Source organism: Rana temporaria, chromosome 6 (genome assembly GCF_905171775.1).
Source record: "Rana temporaria chromosome 6, aRanTem1.1, whole genome shotgun sequence".
NCBI lineage: Eukaryota > Metazoa > Chordata > Amphibia > Anura > Ranidae > Rana > Rana temporaria.
The window spans coordinates 180,737,483-180,760,436 of NC_053494.1; the positions used below are offsets into that span (position 1 = coordinate 180,737,483).

At 44.6% G+C, this 22,954-nt stretch overlaps 1 protein-coding gene across 1 annotated transcript in view; it reads left to right on the forward strand.

Annotated features, from left to right (window-relative positions):
- Positions 1 to 22,954, forward strand: part of BAZ2B (bromodomain adjacent to zinc finger domain 2B) — a 426,898-nt gene that overhangs the window by 80,672 nt on the left and 323,272 nt on the right. Inside the window, 1 exon segment of the mRNA XM_040357901.1 lies at positions 13,525 to 13,568. The gene's annotated coding sequence lies outside the window, so the exon portion shown is untranslated.

Below are 22,954 nucleotides of genomic sequence, written 5' to 3' on the forward strand. Positions count from 1 at the left end.
CGACGGCGTACATGGCGATACGCCGTCGTAAAACCTTTGAGAATCTGGGCCTCAGTCATTGGTTATTTTTGGTCAGTTTTTTTGTTTTGAGCAAATGTGTGATGCTTAAGCCATTCCACAATTAACAAAGAACAAAGAACAGTCCAAGTCAACCAATCAGGATTTTACTTTTTAAAGCGGAGGTTCCATCCAAATTTTTTTTTTTTAAGAGGCAGCAGCTACAAATACTGCAGCTGCTGACTTTTAAAATATGGGCACTTACCTGTCCAGCGTACCCGCAATGTCGGGATCCTCGGTGAGGGAATCGGGAAGTGAAGCGCTGCGGTTTCACTGCCCGGTTCCCTACTGCGCATGCGCGAGAAGCGCGCGCGCCGTCACTGGTTCCTGCTCTTAGACAGGCATCAGCACCCCCCTCCCCCCTGAAAGGTGCCAAATGTGACACCGGACGGGGGGAGGGTTCTGAAAAGCGGAAGTTCCATTTTTGGGTGGAACTCCACTTTAAGTTACACAACCTGTGCGGAACATTCCTACAACTTTCAGTGAAACTTTGTTGCCTAAGCGAATCATTACTTTCACTACAGTAGACAACCATGAAACACTTCCAGGTGTTCCTAGAGAAAATAATACTTATTAATCCTTGCCCAGGAATTCTGTTTGAAGTACAGCAAGTTTATCTTCTTTATTTTTATTGATGAGTTTTGAGTTATATATATCTATATACCGGTATATACTGTGGGCCAGATTCTCAAAGGCGTTACGACGGCGCAACACCATTTGCGCCGTCGTAACTCCTCATCTGGCCCCGGGTATCTATGCGACTGATTCTTAGAATCAGTTACGCATTGATACCCATTAGATCTGACAGGCGTAAGGCTCTTACGCTGTCAGATCTTAAAAGCTATTTTTTTTCCCGCCGCTAGGTGTCGCATCGTCGTTTTCCCCGTCGTCTATGCAAATGAGGTAAGTACGCGAGATTCCCGAACATACGCGCGGTCGACGCTGAGAATTTACGTTGTTTCCGTAGCGTACGCGACGCGTAAGGTTGCCCCTGCTATTATGAGGGGCAACCAATGTTTAGTATGGCCGTCGTCCCCGCGTCAAATTGAAAAAAAATTAAGTCATTTGCGTAAGACGTCCGTGAATGGCGCTAGACGCCATTTACGTAAACGTCTAAGCAAATGACGTCGGGGCGACGTCATTTAGCGCAATGCACAGCATGCACAGCATGCGCAGTACGCTCGGCGCCGGAGCGCGCCTAATTTAAATGGTGCCTGCCCCATTTGAATTGGGCGGGCTTGCGCAGAGCGATTTAACGATACACCACCGCAAGTTTACAGGTAAGTGTTCTGAGAATCAGGATGTAAACCTGTAAACCTGCGGCGGTGTAACGTAAATCACATACGTTACGCTGCCCAGGAGCAACGTAAATGTATGAGAATCTGGCCCTGTATATTTTAGAATATCATTATTAGATATATAATATATATATATATATACCTAATTTTATACAGAGTATGGATTATATATACTGTATATTTTAGAATATCATTATTAGATATATATATACCTAATTTTATACAGAGTATGGATTATATATACTGTACATTATAATATATTAAAGCTGCTCTTAGTGAGAACGTTTTTTGGCCATTTGTAGTATCCATAAGATTCTACAAATCCTCTCCTTGTATAGAAAACAATTGTTCCCTTCCTGTTCTCTATATTTTCCATTTCCTTTCTGGAAAACACTGATACCTTGTCTGTTCATCCACATGATTATGTTTATAGAGCCATTGTCCACTGTGACATCACGTCTGTTTTGTACTCGGCAGGAAGTGCTTGTAACTATTGCTGGGCTTTAAGTGTACCTGTCTACTGCTAAAATCGTATTCGATGTTCCCTGAACAGCAGTAAATCATAAAGCGGAACTAAACCCATCAATTTAACGGTTTCAGAAAACCGTTAAATTGCTGGATTGCTAACTGTCACATTTGCATTTCTTAACGAAACTGAAAAATCATCAAATGCCTGGAGTCATAACTGATCACATGCACAGCACCATGGCAGTTGCAGATCAAGCAGAAGCAGCATCCTTAGCTGTAAAGGATTAGGAGGTTTTAATTCTGCTTTAAGGCTATCAACAGATCGGCCTCTACAAATTCAGCAGTGTCTAAAAATACACAAAAATGGAGAGCAACTGAGCATGTGCAGAGTACTATACGATGGTGTATTACTGGATTTTATACAGTATGGGAATTTTGTTTTAATGTTTTACATTGCTATACCTGCAAAAGGGCCAGCCTGAAGTGATCTAGCAGAACTTAATTTTCTGACTAAAGTTCCACTTTAAGGGCCAGATTCACGTAGCCCGGGCGCAGCGTAACGTAACTGATTTAGGTTACACCGCCGCAAATTTTCTGGCTAAGTGCCCGATCCACAAAGCACTTACCTGGAAATTTGCAGCGTTGTATCCTAAATCCGTCCGGCGCAAGGCGGGCCAATTCAAATGGGGCGGGTACCATTTAAATTAGGCGCGCTTCCGCGCCGGACGTACTGCGCATGCTCCCGACGCAAATTTCCCGACTTGCGCCAGGAATTTTTTATTTTATTTTTTAAATTCAAAAGCGACGCGGGAAAGACGGGTATACTTTTACATGGTGTACTAATTTTACACTTTGTAAAAGGTGCCCTATCTTTGCGACGGCAAACTAACACTTGCGCTGACGTAACGACGGGAAAAAGTTTCCTGGATCGCCGTAACTGCTAATTTGCATACCCGACGCTGGTTTACGACGCAAACTCCCCCCAGCGGCGGCCGCGGTATTGCATCCTAAGATCCGACAGTGTAAAACTATTACACCTGTCGGATCTTAGGGATATCTATGCGTAACTGATTCTATGAATCAGTCGCATAGATAGAAACAGGGATACGACGGCGTATCAGCAGATACGCCGTCGTATCCCTTTTGTGAATCTGGCCCTAAATTTTTTAGCAGATCGGCATCGACAAATTTGGCAGTGCCTAAAAGTAGAAAGCAACTGAGCATGTGCAGAGCAGGGTGAGACTGTGTATTACTGGATTTTAAACAGTATAGTTACTTAGTATAAAGCGTAGGTCTGCGCCCCCTCCACAAAAAATGAAAAGTCAGCAGCTAAAAAATCGGATTGGCTGTCGGGTGCAGCCGTCGCCATTGCGAGTAAGGGAACCCAGCAGTGAAGCCTTTCGGCTTCACGCCCGGTTCCCTACTGCGCATGTTCGATGCTTGCTGCTCCAATTTATCCGGCGGCGGAGAAAGGAAGGGGCCGGACTTCTGGGACTACATCCCTGCGGGGGGGGGGCTACCTCGCCCCCTCCCTTGTGACTACATCCCTGCAGGGAGATGCTACCTCGCCCCCTCCCTTGGGACTACATCCCTGCAGGGAGACGCTACCTTGCCCCCTCCCTTGGGACTACATCCCTGCGGGGAGAGGCTACCTCGCCCCCTCCCTTGGGACTACATCCCTGCAGGGAGACGCTACCTCGCCCCCTCCCTTGGGACTACATCCCTGCAGGGAGACGCTACCTCGCCCCCTCCCTTGGGACTACATCCCTGCAGGGAGACGCTACCTCGCCCCCTCCCTTGGGACTACATCCCTGCGGGGAGAGGCTACCTCTCCCCTACGCTGACTAACCCCCAGCCAGAATGGATCGGATGATGGGGGCAAGCTTACTGAGGAGAAACAGGAAGTGAGAAATTCAGACAAAGAAAAAAAAAATTTAGAAGGGAAATGGAAGGAAAAGGTAAGTGAACCAACAATACACTAGCTTTAGAAAATAAAAAACAAACCTTTACTACCCCTTTAAGTGACCACTTCAGATATAAATAGTTCTTAGCTGAATGTACATGGTAACATAATTTTTTTTTTAGCCAGCTCCAACTTTTCTTTTCTGAGAAAAATATAATCGACGCTTAAATGTCCTCTAAAGAACTCAGTGAAAACAGGTTAAGCTGATAGTGCAGTTGTGTGTAGTTTGCATACATCTCTGTCCCCAGTCAGCTCTGTGGGTGCTTCCTCTTGCCAAAAACCTCTTGCAGTACAGAAAACCAGCGAAATATGAGATGTAACTATGGAGACAGAAGAAATGTTTTTATTGTGACTATATGCAATACAATTTAAAACATGAACGTTCAGGTTCAATACATTGATTGCTGGATTTGCTGGCTAAGTAATTAAATTGTTCTGGCACACAAAGCTTAGCTGACTGAAGTATTTACAGAAGACCTCTACTAAGCACAATTTACATTGAAACTGACCATACGTCAGAATGTCAGCGCAGCAGAGAATTACAACTGTTTTCAGTAAAAACAGAAACAAAATAATATAGTTTGTGGTGTACCTGAAAGTTAAAGTATTTGTTACCCTAAAAAAAAAAAGATCCTGCTTCTTTAACCACTTAAAGTGGAGTTCCACCCATAAATATAACATTACATCAGTAGTTTTAAAAAAATGTCATTAGTCCTTTACGAAAATATATATTTTTTTAGATGCCTTCAAAGTGTTGTTGCTAGGCAGAATAGTTAATCTTCCCACTTCCTGCACCTAGGTGCTTAATGCACCGCACAGACTCCTGGGAATGTAGTGGGTGTAACTTACCAGGAGTCTGTGCACTCCCCAGTCTCAAAGAATCATGTGACTTGGACAGCACAGGTGCTGAAACCTGATCTGACACTTCTTGTGCAGTACTCAGCATGTGCGAGATCTGCAAGGCTGAAATCCAGGAAGTCATACAGTCTGGCTTCATGATGCCCACACTTAAGATGGCCCCAGTCAATTTCTATTTTATAAAGTGTCTAAATGCTGTAACAACCTAACAAAACGGACTTTCGTTTACAGACTAACTTTACTAGAATACATTAAGCTTGTGTATTACAGGGGTATTTATATTTAAAAAGTGAAATTGTGTCCGGAACTCCGCTTTAAGGACCGGAAGGATTTGTCCCCTTAATGACCGGGCCATTTTTTTACGATACAGCACTGCATCGCTTTAATTGACAATTGCGATGTCAATTTATGTCCTTTTTTCCCCACAAATAGAGCTTTCTCTTGGTGGTATTTGATCACCTTGATTTTATTTTTTGCGATATAAACAAAAAAAGAGCAGCAATTAAAAAAAAAATATGTATATACATTTTTAACTTTTTGCTATAATAAATATCCCCCCCCAAAAAAAATATATGAATTTCTTCATCAGTTTAATCCAATATGTATTCTTCAATAAGCGTATATTAATTGGTTTGCGCAAAAGTTACAGCATCTATAAAATAGGGGATAGATTTATGGCATTTTTATTATACATTTGTTTTTTTTACTAGTAATGGCAGTGATCAGCGATTTTGTGCAGGACTGCGACATTACGGCAGACAGATCGGACACTTTTTTGGGACTATTGACATTTATACATCGATCAGAAATAAAAATAGCCACTGATAACTTTATAAATGACACTGGCATGGAAGGGGTTAGCACTAGAGGGCGATCAAGGGGTTACATTTTCCCTAGGGAGGTGTTTCTAACTGTAGGGGGAGTGTATTGACTAGTGGAGGAAAGAGATCGCTGTTCCTCATCACTAGAAACAGCAGATCTCTCTCTACTCCCCTATCAGAATGGGTATCTGTCTGTTGACATTGACAGATCCCCATTCTAGCTCCACGAGGAGAGATCGCAGGATGCCAGCGGACATCGCGGGCATGGGCGCACACCACCTAGAGCTCTTAAAGCTAGTCGACATACACCTATGGTGATTCGTGCAGGGGAGCCGACCTGCGGCAGTATAATGACGGCTGCTGGTCGGCAAGTGGTTAAAGCATGTAATACAGCACAGTGTTTGTGCCGTGTAATTTGGCCCCCTGTAACACCTGAAATACCTGGCTGATCCTGACAGTTTCGGCACTCCCCCTGTAAACTGACTACGGTTTATCATGGCTGCTGAGCCCTGACACTGTGGTCAGTTTATGTGCCTTTTTTTATCCACAGCTCTCCTGTCCTTCTTCTCATCCCTCCGAGAGCGCCGGGTAATGCTCTGAAATCAGGTATAGCCAGAATTTTTTGTATAAAATACAGAGACTGGTCACGTAGCATTAGGAAAATGAAGAGGATTATATAAATATGTCACAGTGGCTCAACAACCACTTTTAAAACTGCACCTGTGGAAGCTGTGCCCAAAAAACAAAAGGTGTTTACCTGTAGGCTCCCTGCAATGTATCTTGTCCTCATTACAGACTTACCATTACTTTTTCTGCACTTTGTCGCTGCATTGAGGTGGCCATCTTGGGAGAGGCAGAGCTTGCTTCGTCATGTCAGAGCTGGACCCATGGAGACTAGTGGAGGTAATAATCAAAAAGCATCAGAAGGTGGAGGAGATATAAATCCATAGAATGAATGAAGCAGAAGCAGGGAGATGCTTGCACTGCAGGTCCAGCAAGGAAAACAGCAAGCAGTATAGTAGTGACATTGCCAAATCTCACTCCAAATATTCTAAGACTAGCAATCAAAGGCAGCAATACCTTAAATGCTCTCAGACCACAGATATACAACTATAAGGCTCAAAGCACAATCATATCTATGCTCAGGAAGTGCACTGCTATTTCTTAAACAGTAAATCAAGGATGAAAGGTAGTTTTTGTTTAGGGTTCTGCTTAGGCACAATTAACAATTTTAGATGTTCCGCATAACATAGAACATCATATCATTTCTAGTTTGGAGCCAGTTGAATGCTGCACTATTATAAGTTTTGTACTGGTGACTGAGATTATTACAAATGGCCATTGGTGACTGGTTCCATTTAAATTAACTTTTACTTTGTCCATGCAAGGTTACATAAGGTTGATTATTTTCCTGACCCCATGTGACAGAGCTGAGCCAGTCACAAAGCACTAGTAGTGTTGCATTCAGGGCAGGACTTAGGGTGGTGGGGGCCCCTGGGTTTAATAATCGAAGGGGCCCCCTGGAGCAGAGAAGCGGGGGGGGGGGGTGTTACTGCCGACCGATCATAGTTGTTGAGGGTTGGATCCGCCCAGCCCCCCAACAGCTACAGTGAAGGGGCCCCCTGGAGCATCGAAGTTGTAAAGGGGGGGGGCTGGGGGCTGCCGAGAATTACATCCATCCGCCGAAGTTGAGCGGGGGCGGTGCCGAGGATTACATCCATCCACCAAAATTGCTGCGAACGGGGGATTGGCGCAAAATTGCGGGAGGGGGTTGCCGCGATTGCCGTAAACGGAGGATTGCCGCGAAATTGCGGGAGGGGATTGGCGCGAAATTGCGGGAGGGGGTTGTCGCGATTCCCGCGATCGGGGGGTTGTTGCCCCCTATTGGGCGGTGCCCATGGGCTCGAACCCAGTCAAGCCCAATGGTAAGTCCAGCCCTGGTTGCATTATTATTATTATTGTCTTTTACTATATATTATTTTTATTATTATTATTATTATTATACCAGCACCCTGGCATGCGGGGACAGATTGATAGTTGTGCCATTGATCTTGACAGAGAAGGAGGAAATATTATAAGCTTGGTTTTGGATAGGTTGAGTTTTGATGAAGTGATGTGACTTCCAGTCTGATATGTCTGTTAGTAAATCAGTGATACGTGAGGAAACTGATAGGGTGAGCTATGGGGTGTCGTCAGCATAGAAATGGTATTGGAAACCATAGGAAGCTATAAGCTGACCCAGGGAAGGGGTATAGGAGAGGTCCAAGGACAGAACCTTGGGGACCTTGATGTAAGGAGGAATAGGAGAGGAGGAAGTAGAGTTGTAGGTGACACTGAAGTTGCGGTCAGATAGGTAAGATACGAGCCAATGGAGAGTACAGTCACAGAGACCAAGGAAATAGAGTTTCTTGAGGAAGAGGGGGTGGTCATATGTATCAAAGGCAGCGGAGAAAGTAATAGCCAGATTCAGAAAGACTGGCTTAACTTTGTGCAGGCGTAGCGTATCGCATTTACGCTACACCGCTGTAAGTCAGAGAGGCAAGTGCTGTATTCACAAAGCACTTGCGTCCTAAGTTACAGGTGGCGTAGCGTAAATGGGCCGGCGTAAGCACGCCTAATTCAAATTGTGAAGAGGTGGGCGTGTTCTATGTAAATAAACCATGACCCCACGTAAATGACGCTTTGAACGAACGGCGCATGCGCCGTCCGTGGACGTATCCCAGTGCGCATGCTCAAAATTACGCCGCAAGGACTTATTGGTTTCGACGTGAACGTAAATTACGTCCAGCCCCATTCACGGACGACTTACGCAAACGACGTAAAATTTTCAAAATTCGACACGGGACCGATGTCCATACTTAACATTGGCTAGGCCAGCTTTTTGGTGGAATAACTTTACGCCTGAAAACGCCTTGCGTAAACGGCGTATCTTTACTGCGACGGGCAAACGTACGTTCGTGAATAGGCGTATGTCGCTTATTTACGCATTCTAGGCGTAAATCAGCGTTCACGCCCCTAGCGGCCGGCCTAAATAGACAGCTAAGATACGACGGCGCAGGCGGTCGTATCTTAGCTAGATTTCAGTGTATCTCAATTTGAGAATACACTTAAATTTCCGACGGCTTAGATTCAGAGTTACGACGGCTTATCTACTGATACGCCGGCGTAACACTACCTGAATCTGGCTATAAGAGTACGGAATAGTGACCGTTGGTTTTAGCTGTTAGTAAGTCGTTTGTGAGTTTGAAGAGAGCGGTTTCTGTAAAGTATCGCATAGAATGTGCCACCCGTTCCTCTATACCTGGAAGTATAAACTAATTTCTCGGAGGGTGGGGGAGTGAAGGAAAGGTTATGTGTTGCTGAGGGATTGGGTTTAAAGGTCCTGATCATACTTCTTCTTTTTCCTGCAGTCAAACTAACGTAAAAACATGCAAGCTTACATTACAGCATGTGCATATTTCTAGAAATGGGTCACCATGATGTATATACATTTATGTGGTCAGAATGCAGAAAAACAAATGACTTGATGATTTGCTGCAGACTTGGCAGGTCAGATACCTCCATTGTGGTTTCAGCCCACTGATGTGTTGGAATATTAGCAAACCTACAATATTACCTAGATTCAGAAGGCGGCGTAGCATATCGTATTTACGCTACGCCGCCGTAAGTTAGCTAGGCAAGTACTGTATTCACAAAGTACTTGTCTGCTAAGTTACAGCGGCGTAGCGCAAATGTGGCCGGCGTAAGCGCGCCTAATTCAAATTAGGCTGAGGGGGCGTGTTTTATGTTAATGGGGGTGACCTGACGTGATTGACGTTTTTTACGCCGTCCGTGTACATATCCCAGTGTGCATTGCGGCAAAGTACGCCGCAAGGACGTATTGGTTTCGACGTGGACGTAAATTACGTTCAGCCCTATTCACGGACGACTTACACAAACAACGTAAAATTTTAAAATTTCGACGCGGGAACGACGGTCATACTTAACATTGACTCCGCCTCCTAGGGGCAGCTTTATCTTTAGGTGGCGTATCTCTTACGGAAACGGCGTATCTTTACTGCGACGGGCGCACGTATGTTCGTGAATAGGCGTATCTAGTGATTTACATATTCTACGCCGAACTCAATGGAAGCGCCACCTAGCGGCCAGCCTAAATATTGCACCCTAAGATACGACGGCGCAAGCCGTCGTATCTTAGATAGGTTTAAGCGTATCTCTGTTTGAGAATACACTTAAACTTAGGACGGCGCAGATTCCGAGTTAGGTCAGCGTATCTACTGATACGCCGGCCTAACTCTTTGTGAATCTAGCTATTTATGTGCAGTCCATGGCGGGACACATAGATCTGCACATGTTCAAAAGGAACAGAAAATCGCAATCAGGCGTTAGCTGTGTCCAATTCAAAGTCAATCACCAGTCCATTTGCTCATCTCATCATCGCCCAACTCCATATAGAGAATTGAACTGTTGTTATTTTGACCCCTACTAAACAAAATCATTGTCCTGTCAAGATAATATTGATGCTAGAGAGCATTAGAATAAATGTAATTTCTGAGTAAATCTTCCACAGTCCGAGCCAAAATTTCAGAGAACGGCAGCTTGACCTTTCATTTTGATTTCCCGGTGCTTGGATTTGGCCGTTGTTGAGAAAAGGCTAAATTAGGTCGCTCTAACATCCAGTTGTTGAACAGATAACTGAGCACTAGATGTCCAGTCAGCTAGAAGTGCTGCATTGTGACTGTGGTGCCTTTAACATGTTCCTATCATTTCAAATGCAATTTGCAATATTTTTAAATCTGTAGCTTTTACTAGAATTCTGCCTGGCAATGCTGCCGTGAAGGTCCTAGTTCAGGTACTTTCTGTTATAGGGTGACAATGCTCTGTCCCTGTTTTATCAGTTGTGATCCTGTTTTGTCACCTCTTAATGCAGGTGTTCCGTCAGATATGACAACCCATCAGAATTGGTAACGGAAGTGACGTTCCATCGCCACCATCTTGCTACACCCCACACTCCTCCACTGTAACAATACACCGAGAAGTGGGCAAGCAGACATCTTGTTACACCCATTACATGACTTTCACAGATCACATGACTTTTTAGCTAAAACTTCCATTTGTTTTAATAGTGCTGTGCTGGCTCTGGAGTCCCAAAGACAGTAGAGCGCTAAACGCCAACGATGTATCCTGGCCTAGGCCAACAAGGCCCAAGCCTAGGGCAGCACTTTGCAGGGGGGCAGCGCTACACTGTTAGTAGCACCAGTCTTATAGGGCGGACTAGGCAAATTAGTCTAGCGCCCCCATAAAGCGGCCGCACTGCTTCCGGTATGCGGGAGGCCGGCATTCCGCAACTGTGGGGAGGGGGGAGGTGCTGCTTCTAATTTTGACTGTGCTATCATCCTGGACCACAAACCTTCCTCACTGTGCTATATGTTTTCTGCTACGCCATCGGCATGGTTATATCTTCTTAGTCCTCTCCATAAAATTATCAGAAATTTGTGCTTAAAGTAGAACTATAGGCAACACTTTTTTTTCATTTTGGATAGAGTAAGGGAGGGTTATAGCCCCTGTCAGTTTATTTTTTACCATCCCTGTCCCATTGCATCCATTTCCCTTCACTTCCTGCTCCAAACAGGAAGTGAGAGGAAATCTATGCAAATTAAGGGAATCCAATGCCACCCCCCTCCTCCAGGCCCTCAGAACTAGTGTCCCCACTCGAAAATTTCAGGGCGTGTCTTAAACAGAAATGGGTGTGGCTTTGACAGGAAGGGGTGGGTTATATTTAAATTAGGGGGTGCACGAGTTTAGTCAGGCCTAGGGCAGCACAAAAACTAAATCCACTACTGCTAAACGCCATGGAACTATACAGGCACCACCTTATGGGGGAGTCAGTCAGCTACAGCTCAAGAAACCCCTATCAACCTCTGGAGGAACTCTACAGTTCCAAGGAACCCTGATTGAAAATAGCTGCTTTATTGTATAAGGCATTTGAGAAATGAGGCCTAGCCCGTGTCCTCTGTGTCAGGCCACCATTTTGTAAAGATTGGCAGCCTTCTCCTTTCTTTCACTTGGTGAAATCGATGATTTCCTAATGCCGTCACTTTTCCTCTGTTATGATAATCAGCCATAGAGACAGTGACGGGCCTTGGCAGCTCTGCGGCGTGCGTTCCACAGATCGCTAACACGTAGCAGATGTACTATGGTAATTTATGGTATGTTGTACGGCAGGGATGTTGGCTGACAAGTTAATAGTGCACCCTAAATGTATTGTATAGAATATTAAAATGTATTATGTGGGCGATTAGATTTGTTTAACCCCCTCGTGACAACAGGGATGTGTAACATCCATTCCTATGAAGCTGACTGCAAAGCTTTCCCCTAATTGTTTATGTCACCCACAGAAAAGAGACGTGGAGGTGTTTCCCATAGTAGCCAATCAGAATCCTGGATTTTTTTTTTTACAACTTGATCAGTTGCTAATGACAGCTGCTCTCTTTTTTTTTCTGTTCTGCTTCTGTGCGGATGATCTTTTACATGGAATTCCTGAAAAATCAATTAACAGAGGGGACCCTGCTCTTATAAACCCTCGGCAGCTGTTTGCAGGCCATTGAGCAGATCAAGCATCCTATAAAAACAGAACAGATGGATCTGGTCTCAGTTTCAGGTTGTGATACAGATCTGATGTACGATCTTCTTTAGGTTTACCAACAACTACCGTATTTATCGGGGTATTGCGCGCTCCGGCGTATAGCGCGCACCCCTAAAGTGGACCTGACATTCCTGGGAAAAAATGTTTTTATTACATTTTACTACTTACAGTTTTGGTGTCTTGCGCGGCGTCCATCGCCGGCCTCGTTAGTGCAGCGACTCTGACCTGAGCTGTCAGTCAAAATAGTCAAAACTAGTAGTGTGTACTAGGCTTTAGGGACCTTAGATTGTAAGGTCCTTTGAGGTCAGGGACTGATGTGAATGTGCAATGTACAGTGTATGTAACATGCTGCATAAATTGAGGGCACTATATAAGTATTAATAATAATAATAAAGAAATAAAGAAATAAAGTCTGACATAGGCTTAGGAGGTCATCCAGCTTGCTGTCTCTCACTTAGGTTTACACTACTGCAATGCAATTTACAATGCAATAATGTGGTGTGATTTTTATGCGACTTTGCGTATTCTGTGGAACCAGTTTGCACTGTAAATCATACCATAGTAGTGTCTGAACCTTTTCCAAAATCGCACCATTCTGAGTCACATGAATTTAAATGGGCATCCTAGAAAACTATTTCCGTTGTCATGCAATTTTGTGCAACTCAAGTCACATCACAAGTCGCACTAGTGTGAACCAGGTGCCCAATGCAGATGCCAGTGTAATGCCTAAAGACAGCAGAGATTGGCAACATAACAGGCAGGTGTTGTAAGTATTAAACCTTTTGCTTGCAAGAAAACCTTTTTAGGGTTAGGGGGGTTAGGGTGTTAAGGGGTTAGGGGGTTAGGGTGTTAGGGTTAGGGTTTCCCATTGAAGAATATGGCTAGGACTCAGGAATTGGAACAGGGACCTCCCCCAGAGGTCAACGGTCAAAAGGCGGGTTCCCAGATGTCAAAGGTCACAGACGCTTACCCCGACTTGTTCATTCCCCGACTTAGTTGGGGTAGGCGGTACACTTTGGTGGGGGTGGGTCAGCCACGCCCTGTGACCTTTGACCTTGGACCTCTGGGAACCCGCCTTTTGATCTTTGACCTCTGGGGGAGGTCCCTGTTTCAATTCCTGAGCCTTAGCCATATTCTTTTTTTTTGTTTTGTTAGGGTGAAGTTGGCGTTTACCTTTTGTGTTGACATGAGTGGCTTTACCAGTATACAAATGGTTCCATAATTATTTTACCGTTCTTGAAATACAGGATCAGCTTTCAGACATGCTGGTGTGTTTTTTAGGGCGCATTTCTTGCAATGTATTTAATAAATAAATAATATTATGCATTTAATAATTTATTTATACTTACTGTACGAATCAATGCATAACGAAAATAATAACAACACATCTCTTGGCTTTGTTCTTTGTTACAGTGTGCTGCAAAAGTGATGACATAAGACTGACCACAAGCTGTACAGTAAGTCCTTTGGTTTTTCTCTTTGCAAATCATACAACAGGAGGACGAAGGGTTCTGTATTTGCGCAAACCCAGAAAGGCATGCTGGGAGCTGTAATTCCAAGAAGTTGCCTTGGCAAGCCGTAAAACAGAGTACAAGCCCATGAATGAGTGTGGCTTTAGTGCTGGCACTTATAGTTCCCCAACATCGGGTACTCTATAGATTAGAGCCCTTTCACACTGGCAGTGCCCGGAAAATGCTGGTAAAGCTCCGCTTAAACTAGCGGCACTTTACCAGAGTTTTTTGGGCGTTAACAGGGCACTTTTTAGCACCCGAATAAAGAGTTAAAAGCGCCCATAAAGCGCCACTGCCGAGGCGCTTTGCATTTGATTTCAATGGAAAGGGGAGCTTTAGAAGCAGTGGGGTAGATTCAGCAAGCAATTACGCCTGCGTATCCATAGATACGCAGCGTAATTTCTAATTAGCGCCGGCGTATCTACTTTCTGTATTCAGAAAGCTAGATACGCCGACTGTAGCCTAAGATACAACTGGCATAAGTCTCTTATGCCGTCGTATCTTAGGGTGCATTCTGACGCTGGCCGCTAGGTGGGCACCCGTAGTTGTCAGCGTAGAGTATGCAAATTGCATACTAACGCCGATTCACAAACGTACGCACGGCCGGCGCTCGTTTTTTACGTCGTTTGCGTACGTCGTTTTCGCCGTAAGGCTGCTCCTGCTATTAGGAGGCGCAGCCAATGGTAAGTATGGACGTCGTTCCCGCGTCTCGATTTTCAAAATTTGCGTCGTTTGCGTAACTCGTTCGTGAATGGCGCTGGACGCCATTTACGTTCACATCGAAGTCAATGACGTCCTTGCGACATCATTTACCGCAATGCACGTTGGGAAATTTTCCCAACGGAGCATGCGCAGTACGTTCGGTGCGGGAACGTGCCTAATTTAAATGATCCATGCCCCCTACGGGATCATTTAAATTACACGATTACGCCGGCCCCTTTTACGAAACGCCGCCGCAAATTACAGAGCAAATGCTTTGTGAATGAAGCGTAGCTACAGTAATTTACTGAGGCGTAGCGTAAAAACGGTACGCTGCGCCGCCGTATCAGTGCGCGCCCCTACCTGAATCTGGGCCAGTGTATACACCGCTCCTAAAGCACTTAAAAAAGCTGCTTGCAGGACTTTTTTGACATCGTGCCAGAGCAGCGCCCCAGTGTGAAAGCCCTCAGGCTTTTACACTGGGATTGCAGATGAGGCATTTTTCAGGCACTTTACAGGCGATATTTTTAGCGCTAAAGTGCCTGAAAAAGCGCCTCCAGTATGAAAGGGGTCTAACCTATGTGTGTGTATTTCATAGATGAATGTATCCAATTTGTTAGGATTATACACTCCTAAATGGGTGCCCAAATTATATTGTAACCAAATTATATTGTAACCTTCGCTTCTGAATAATATTTTGTCAGATGATAATGAAAAAGAGTTATACCAAGAAAAGGAAACGCTCACTATAATTTGTCAGTCCTTTATCCTTCAGTGTTTTTTGCCTTGCAATGTTGTCTTTTGTGTGAATTTGTGCCAATTCAGTGCTCCCTTCATTGTGAGCGGAATAAGACAATCACAAGTCAGGCATGCAACTCTTCTAATGCAAAATAGATAAAGGGGAGTGTTTAGGGAGATTCGGATACTTTATACAGAGAAGGGGGCCCGTCAGCTAACACAATGCAAGGTTAGCCGCTCGTAGACAGTGCTGGCTAGACTTGACATCTATTGTGCCAGAGTAATAATGTTTGAATTGCCAGACCGACTTCCAAATAACATTCCAGTATAAAAATAGTTTCCCTGCTATCTGGGGGTATTAGATCATGAGATCGGCTCCAAAATGCAGTGACCCTATGCTGGAAGCAAATGGGCAAGACCCTCAAATAATTTTATTTCAGTTATGTGATGATCCTGTGGGTTAATAACAACGGCTGGAGTCTTCCTGATGGAACTGGCCAACCTGTGATGCCAAGCGGAGTCATCTCACATTTTCTGCTGTGTTTTCTGTATTTAGAGTTAACCTAAAGTACATCACTTACATAGCTCCCAACTGTCCCTGATTTGGAGGGACTGTTCCTGATTTGGAGTAATGTCCCTCTTTTCTCCTCATTTGTCCCTCATTTTGGTCTGATCTATATACAGTAGTTGTATATAAAATGCACTTTTTTATCTTTCAAAAAGTGTTTACCAGTGATAAATATTTCATCTGATTTCTAAATTGCTGCATTTGTAAATTTTATAAAGCCAATATAAAGGAATAGTAGTGGTAAAAAAAAGGTGGTGGCAGAGGGCGTGTCCTATGTCTGTATACGTTTGGTAGTAGGTGTCCTTCATTCCCATCTCAAAATGTTGGAAGGTTTAGTCTGTAGAAAAACCTAAAACGTTATCCTAACCTAAAAACAAACACCTACAGACAGGACCAGATTTGCTTTCCCTGCCGCCCCAAGGCCAGGTTCCGCAATACACCCCTTCCCTGTCTGTCCACCCCCCCCCCCCCCCCCAAAATCAACGAAGAATGGGCGGCACGGTTAGTTAAAATTTTTATTTTTTTTACTTTTTTATGACTTTTTTTTTTGTAGCTTGTCACTTAATTTTTTTTACATTTTTGTATAATTTTCCTTATTATTTTTCTTATTCTTTACATTTTTATTTTATTAATTTAATTATTATTTCTTATTATTTATTTATTTTTTATCAATTTTTTTCACTTAAAGGGGTGGTTCCCCCTAAAACACATTTCTAACAATAGATTCGTAAGACCTGTTACATTGCGGGTAGGCTGGCTTTTTTTTTTTTTTTTTTAGTACATACCTCGATCTCGGCGTTTCGTCCCTTGTCAGTGGGCGTTCCTAGTTGATTGACGTTCCTCGGACGGGCGCATACGTGACGTCACGACTTTCCGAAAGAAGCCGAACGTCGCTGCGCAGGCGCCGTATAGAGCCGACTCTATACGGCGCCTGCGCAATGACGTTCGGCTTCTGTCGGAAAGTCGTGACGTCACGTATATGCGCCCGTCCGAGGAACGTCAATCAACTAGGAACGCCCACCGCCAAGGGAGGAGACGGCGAGATCTCGGTATGTACGAAAAAAAAAAAAAAAGCCAGCCTACCCGCAGTGTAACGGGTCTTACGAATCTATTGTTAGAAATTTGTTTTAGGGGGAACCACCGCTTTAACTTTTTTGCTATCACACAGAAGAAAACAATTCCCTGTGTGATAGCAATTGGAGGTGACATGTTCTCTTTATTGACCCTGTCACCTCCAAAACAGGAGTCCTAGCACTGTGCTAGAACTCCTGTCACAGCTGAGATGGGAAGAGCACAACTCTCCCCTCTCACTCTGTACATCGGCAGCAGGGACAGGAGACAGACTCGGTGGCCGGGGGGAGGACGGAGTCCCGAAGATAGAGCCAGCAAAGAGAGGTATGTTGGGTGGGGGGAGAGGGGAGGACGGAAGGGAGCACACATTTTACAAGTGATTTCGGCGACATCTCCGCAATCACTTGTTAACGAGTGAGCGGATTCCCCCATAACTTACCGCCCTTAACTGTATGTTCCGGGCGTCGGGGGATTCCATGCCACTGCCGCCCCAAGGCCTGGCCTCAGTGGCCTTGTGGTAAATCCGGGCCTGCCTACAGAAACATGAATGTATCATTGCAGAGCATTGCACCAGAAACTCTAAATTCTAGTTGTGGTGGTCCCAATTACCAATAGAATGTTACTTGCATTACATGTGCCCCAGAAATTCCACATTGAAAAGGTGTTTAAGGCCTCGTACACCCGATAGGTTAAACAGAGGACAACGGTCTGATGGACCGTTTTCATCGGTCAAAACCGATCGTGTGTGGGCCCCATAGGTTATTTAAGCATCGGTTAAAAAAAAGCCAACTTGCTTTAAATTTAACCGATGGATTCCTAACCGATGGGAAAAAAACGATCGTTGGTACGCACAGCCATCGGTTAAAAATCCACGCATGCTCAGAATCAAGTCGTCGCATGCTTGGAAGCATTGAACTTCATTTTTTTCAGCACATCTTTGTGTTTTACGTCACCGCGTTCTGACACGATCGTTTTTTTAACCGATGGTGTGTAGGCGCGACGGACCATCAGTCAGCTTTATCAGTTAACCGATGAAAACAGTCCATCGGTCCGTTCTCATCGGATGGACTGATCGTGTGTACGCGGCTTAACAGCTCACAATTGGCCCTCCCAACCTGAGTGTCTCAATTACGAACATTAACCTATTTCTATTATATCATATGTGTCCTGGAAGCTCCAAATTTCAAATGTCGCCAACAGTGGCGGTTCGTCCATAGAGGGCGCTGGAGCGCCGCCCCCTCTGGCTCTCACCGCCACTGAGTGAAATAACATAGATTCATGCATTGCACGAATCTATGTTATTTTCGCCGCTGCAGCTGTTATTCAGATGGTCGGCGCTCAATGTCCGGCCATCTGAATAACGCCAGCTGGTTGGCTGTAGGGAAATGTCTATCAAAGCCAGCGGCTCTGATAGGCTTTCCCAATACAGCCCGGAAGCTTATTCTCGGAGCGCACAGACTGTACGCCCCTTGAATAAGATGACAGGCGTCTCAGCCAATCAGGTTGGCCGGTTCTGGCTACCAGTAACCTGATTGGCTGAGACGCCTGTCAGTCATCGAGGGCGGGAGAAGACATCGTGGGACGTGGATGCCTAAAACCAGTAAGGTAAGTGCCGGGCGGAGGGGGGAGAAAGCAATTTACAGGGCACAGTGGGGACAATTGGCACAGTGGTGACCATTAAAGGGCACAGTGGTGACAATGTATGGCACAGTGGCTGCGTTTAATGGCATGGCACAGTGGTGACAATGGATGGCACAGTAGCTGCATTTAATGGCATGGCACAGTGGTGACAATGTATGGCACAGTGGCTGCGTTTAATGGCATGGCACAGTGGTGACAATGCATGGCACAGTGGTGACAATGGATGGCACAGTAGCTGCGTTTAATGGCATGGCACAGTGGTGACAATGGATGGCACAGTGACTGCGTTTAATGGCATGGCACAGTGGTGACAATGTATGGCACAGTGTATGGCACAGTGGCTGCGTTTAATGGCATGGCACAGTGGTGACACCGGATGGCACAGTGACTGCGTTTAATGGCATGGCACAGTGGTGCGAATTGATGGCACAGTGGCTGCGTTTGATGGCATGTAACAGTGGCTGCGTTTGATGGCATGTAACAGTGGCTGCGTTTGGGCACAGTGAGACTGCAATTTTTTTTTCTTTGCGCCCCCCCAAAAATTTTGAGCACCAGCCGCCACTGGTCGCCAACAGTTCCCAATCAGTCCTCTCAATGTGAGTGGTGGTCTCAATGATCAATATTAACTTACTTGCTTTACAAGGGCCCTCAGAACTACAAATTACCAAGATCTGTAGCTGTCCCTTATTGGTTCCTTCAATGTGAGTGGTGGTCTCAATGACCAATGTTAACTTACTTGCATTACAATTGTACCAGAAACTGCAGTTCCCCACTGGTCCACTTAAGCCTCATGCACACGATCAGACTTCCATCTGACTTTTCCGTGGATTTTTCTTCCGAATGGGCGTTGGCCGTGAACTTGGCATTCATACACACGGCAAGACTTTTTCAGCCAACAAACAAGAACGTAGTGACGTAATAGACGTACTACGTGGTTTTTCTGCTCTTTACCGCCACCCTTTGGGCAACTTCTGCTATTGTTGTCTGATCTTTAGCATTGGTTCTGAGCATGCATGTTTGTACTTTGGACTTTAGTCCGATGGACTTGTGTACAACATGATCAGATTAGCCGACGTAGTTCATTTGTTGCCAGAAAGTTTGTCTGTTCTCACAGCGAAAATTTTTCAGATGAAAAAGAGAAAAAGTTTGTCTGATGGAGCGTACACACGGTCGGATTGTACGCTAAAACAGGTCTGTCGGACAATTGTTGTCAAAAAGTCAAATTGTGTGTACGGGCCTTTAATGTGAGTAGTGGTCTCAATGAACAATGGGAAGTTACTTGCATTACATGTGCCCCAGAAACGCCACATTATGAAGGTCTATAATGGTTCCCTACTGGTTCTTTTAACCTGGGGTGTGGTTTCAATGATCAATTGGAAGTTATTTGTGTACCTTGACTTTTGTATTCTTGTAAAAGTTGAGATTTGCATCTTAGAGCTTCCCAAAGTTCAGAGGGCCAGATTCACAAATGAGATACAGCGGCGTTATTCCTGATACGCCGTCGTATCTCTGTTTCTATCTATGCGACTGATTCATAGAATCAGTTACGCATAGATATCCCTAAGATCCGACAGGTGTTATTGTTTTACACTGTCGGATCTTAGGATGCAGTACCGCGGCCGCCGCTGGGGGGATTTCGCGTCGTAAACCAGCGTCAGGGAATGCAAATTAGGAGTTACCGCGGATCCACAGCGGTTTTTCGCGTTCGCTACGTCGTCCGTAGTCAAGTTTCCCGTCGCAAAGTTAGTCGTTTTTTTTGGTGCCCTAACTTTAGTCAGCAAGTGTATTGCTGTCTAAAGTATGGCCGTCGTTCCCGCGTCGAAATTCTAAATTTAACGTCGTTTGCGTAAGCCGTCCGGGAATACGGAAGTACGCTACGCGCGTCGCCGTTCAAAAAAATGACGTCACGGCGCGCAAAGCACGGCGGGAGTTAGGAAACGGAGCATGCGCAGTAGGTCCGGCGCGGTAGCGCGCCTAATTTAAATGGCACACGCCCATTTGAGTTGGCCCGCCTTGCGCCGGAGGCCGCGGGCGTAGTTTTCATCGCAAGTGCTTGGTGAATCAGGCACTTGCAATGAAAAATTGCGGCGGTGTAACGTATCTAGGATACGTTACGCCACCGCGATTCTACGTGAATCTGGCCCATAGTTCCTGGCACGCAATACATCAGTTTGGGCACCAAGAGATGCTTGGTAGGTTTTTTTCTCAGGTTTTCAGTGATATTGGAAAATGAGTAAGGCTAGTCTATATCAACCCTTCATACTACACTAATGCCTCCCACTTGTGTCCAGAAATATCTAATTCAAAAATGTGCCTAACAAATTCATACATAATAATGTGCTAGTGCAACTACAAATAAATATTTCATAAAATATACTGTGCAAAGAATTCATATACCTAAAGCGCTTAGTGCAGATATCCTGTGTAAAAAACACTATTGAAAGTGCCAATATATATATACTATATATATATATATATATATATATATATATATATATATATAAATATGTCCCAGGAAAAAGTAGAAACGGGTCTGTGTTATTTCAACAAGAAAGCCCCCAATGGCCAAATCTTGTGCTGTATCAGATGTCATTAAACTCCTTAGAGGTAATTCTCATGCCACTGTGCACCACACGCCCAGTGTAATCCTTCACTGTTCTCACTAGATCCACTCACCAGAAATAAAGGCTGGTCAAATTATAAACCAGCTACTGTGCATTCCACCATCAAACAGGCCCACTCAGTGGTTGATGACTTACTCTTAGTAATAATCACTCACATAAATCATCATACATAAGAGGAGGACAGAAAAAGGAAGTTTCCATACTGTAAAGTCATTTTAAAACCAAGCTTTTATTAAAAAACATCTATATCCATTCACATTTCAAAGTGTCATCAAGGCACTGGTGTAAATAGCTTAATTGCATAGTCTATTATCTCCAGCCAGATCTCCAAGCTGCAAGTATGATGTCGGTGTCTGTGTGGTGACGTCAGCGTCCTTGCTCCACCCTATGCGTTTCGTCTTGCGATGTCCTCATGACCCTTAGAAAATCTGAATCCAGCGCCCCATTTATTCTTGTTTTTTCCCACGTTTGTATGTGACAGTAAATGTACCTTCACTGTATATCAAAGTGTACAAGATAGGAACTGTCTGTGTTGGTCAACAAATTATATATATATTTTTTTCAATTGACCATTTTTATAATAATTTTTTTACATAGCAAAGAGGGAAAAGAAACAACAAATAAAAGGACATCATATATGGTCAACAACAGACTCACATTAAAAACAGAGGTCTGAAGGGAATGCAGGAATTGTATCAGTGAGGCCTCGTACACACGACAGAGTTTCTCGGCAGAATTCGGCGAGAAACTCGGTCAGAGCCGGATTCTGCCGAGAAACTCTGTCGTGTGTACACTTTCGGCCCGATGGAGCCGCCGAGGAACTCGTCGAGAAAATAGAGAACATGTTCTCTATTTTCTCGTTGTTCTATGGGAGCTCTCGGCCCGCCGAGCTCCTCGGCGGCTTCAGGGCTGAACTCGCCGAGGAACTCGATGTGTTTGGCACATCGAGTTCCTCGGCCGTGTGTACGAGGCCTCAGACATCTTCAAGTGGTAGCAACAGTATTTGACCAAAAGTGCATGTTGAACAGTTTGGCTTTATAAACATTAGCAATTGGACTCAATCCCAAAAGGGACCACTTAAAGCCTGACAGGGCCTAGGGATGAAGCCCAATGCATTGCTAAATGCCCTTAGACAACTTCCTAAAGTAACAACAAAAGAAAAAAGAAAGAAAAGAAAAAGAACAAAAGCCTGTGAGATCCTGAGTTCATCGCTCCTGGGGGGTAGAGTATGCTGCTACAGGGAGCAGTTAGGAATACTAGAGCCTCACAAGGGTTCTTCTCCCAAATGCCAAGACTCCCAGACCGCATTATGCCGCTCAACCGTGCCGATGAGGCAAGCTGCAAGTGGCTCCATAATCTCCACATCCCTAATCCTGATGTACAGCTCAATGGAGGTCGGCAGTGCTTGCCTCTTCCATTGGAGGGCTATAAGGCATCTAGCAGCCATTAGAATATGATGCAATAACCTCTTAGCTAGCCTAGGCAATCTGGTAGGGAGTAGCCCTAAGAAAAAGATTTTGGGACAAAAGTAGAAGTCCTCATCAAACAATCCTTGAAGGAGATCCTGAACTGACCTCCAATAGATTTGCAGAAGTGGACATTGCTAGTAGATATGAAGCAAAGTGCCACGATCTCTAAACAAATTATATTTAAAATCTCGATCTTCCACTGCAAATTAAATTTTAATGCCATGCACACACGATTGGAAATTCCGACAAGAAAACCGTGGATTTTTTTCCAATGGAATTTGGGCTCAAACTTGTGTTGCATACACACGGTCACACAAAATTCCGACCGTCAAGAATGCGGTGACGTACAACACTACATTGAGCCGAGAAAATTTAAGTTCAATGATTCCGAGAATGCGCTGAATTGATTCCGAGCATGCGGAATTGCATACAGACGATCAGAATATCCGGCAAGAACTTTTCCCATCTGAAAATATGAGATCCAGCTCTCAAATTTTTGTTGGCGGAAATTCCGACAGAAAA